The 1,968-nt window shown below is 45.9% G+C and overlaps 1 protein-coding gene across 1 annotated transcript in view; it reads left to right on the top strand.

Annotated features, from left to right (window-relative positions):
- Positions 1-1,968, top strand: part of LOC105823465 (scavenger receptor cysteine-rich domain-containing protein SCART1-like) — a 40,864-nt gene that overhangs the window by 11,167 nt on the left and 27,729 nt on the right. The gene's annotated exons all lie outside the window — the stretch shown is intronic.

Here is a 1,968-nt window from a genome sequence, read left to right as displayed (position 1 = left end):
ATTGTAAGTAATTCTTTAATTTCGATGAGAAAATTAAAGACCTAAAGAAATGAAGAGATAAACCATATTAATTGATTGAAAGACTTAATATTGTGAAGATGCCAATCCTCCTCAAATTGGTCTGCAGAGTCAATGTGAGCTCGATGAAATCTAGGCACAGCTGATTCTGAAATCTTTGCGGAAAGCAAAGGACCTAGAATATTCAAAACAACTTGGAAAAAGCCACAAACCTGGAGGGCTAACACTGTCAGATTTCAAGCCTTATTATGAAGCCGCCGCAATCAAAACAATGTCATATTGGCCTCGAGATAGACAAGCCAGAGCAGAGGTACAGAAACAGACCACACAGAGAGGGACAACTGATTTTTGGCCAAGGTTCAAATGCAACTTAGCGAAGAAAGAAGAATCTTTTCAACAAATGGTGCTGGGGAAATTGGATGTCCAGATTCCAAAACGATGAGCTTTGATCCACACCTTGCACCATATAAAAAATAAGCTCAGAACAGGTCACAGGCCTAAATATGAAGAAATGTGAAGCTAGAAGAAAACATGAGGAAAAATTCTTACTTTGGGTTAAGCAAAAATTTCTTAGAGCCTCCTGTGACCCGGTGGAGAGTGGACCCTCCTGGTGACCTGGTGGACAGTGGACTCATGGCAAACTGACATATTTGCAAACGTAGGGATGTTGCTGCCTCCCTGTCTACTTTTGGTGTCTCTGGAAGTCAGGTGGGATTCCAGCTGTGCATTCAATCATGTATGTTCTGCTGACGTGGAGACCCGTGTGGATTGGTAGGCAGTGGCCAATCTGACGTTGGTGCTCAGGACTTGGGGAGAACAATGTGGAAGCTGGTGACCGGGCAAGTTCAACACACGGAAAGGCTGAGTGTGCACCGGGGGCCCAGGCAGCAGAAGACCCTCCGGCCCTTTGCCTCCCTGTCTGTCTGCCATCTGGCCATGCCTCTCGTCTTCTTCCTGGCTGGGGCTATAGGCCACACTCTCCCTGACCCCTCCCCTTTCCCAGGTTTGTTCTCTCTTTGCCTCTCTGGAAGTATCGGAAGCTCCCCCTCAAACCCACCCTCAGTGTGAGGGTTCCAGTGCCTTCCTTCAAGGACCTTTGGGAGGTTCTTCCAAATGCCTTTCAATTGTCAGTTGGATTTTCAGCAAATTCTTCAGACATCTGGTAGGTAGAACACGCTTCTGGGGGCCTATGAGAAATGACTTTGGTGCCTTGGGGGCTGGTTTTAGTGATTGGGGGCTGGACCCTGGCTGAGGTGTGGGGGAAGGCCGTGGGTGTGGGGAGGGTCTGCTTTTGTGATCAGGGCCCCTCCCTGTTTCTGCATTTCTAACGTGCATACCTCCACACTGCAGCCGCTTTCTGGGATGACAGCTCAGGTATGCCCATGCTGACTTCAGTCTCTGTGCTCAGAAGACTCACTTTAATGCTCTGTGTTGCCACCTTGAAAGTCTTAATAATTTTTCATTAAGGGCCCTTGAATTTTCATTTTGCTCTGGACCTCACAAACTATGTAGCCTGTGCTGGATACGTCTTTTGATTTGCTCAAATTATTTGTTTACAAAATTGTATGTTCACTTTAGAATGTTTAGAATGTACAGACAATGCACAAGAAAAAAATAAAAAATTATCTAACATTCTACCTCCCAGCAATGGACGTTTTTGACATTAGGAGCATATCCACTGAGAGCTTCGTTTGCATAGAGGCATGGACATTAGCCTGACTTTACAAAGTGCTCTGCAGTGGGGATCACATGTTTTTCTACGTATTTTTCATATTGGCTTGGCAATAAATAAAGCACTTGAGTCATCATTTATTTATTTATTTATTTTTTGAGACAGAGTCTCACTCTTTTGCCCGGGCTAGAGTGAGTGCGCCCTCTCTCATAGGCCCCCATGGCGTCAGCCTAGCTCACAGCAACCTCAAACTCCTGGGCTCAAGCGATCCTCCTGCC

This window comes from Propithecus coquereli, unplaced genomic scaffold (genome assembly GCF_000956105.1).
Source record: "Propithecus coquereli isolate 6110/MARCELLA unplaced genomic scaffold, Pcoq_1.0 Scaffold673, whole genome shotgun sequence".
NCBI lineage: Eukaryota > Metazoa > Chordata > Mammalia > Primates > Indriidae > Propithecus > Propithecus coquereli.
Note: the sequence above shows the minus strand (reverse complement) of the source record. Positions and strands in the feature narration are given on the sequence as shown.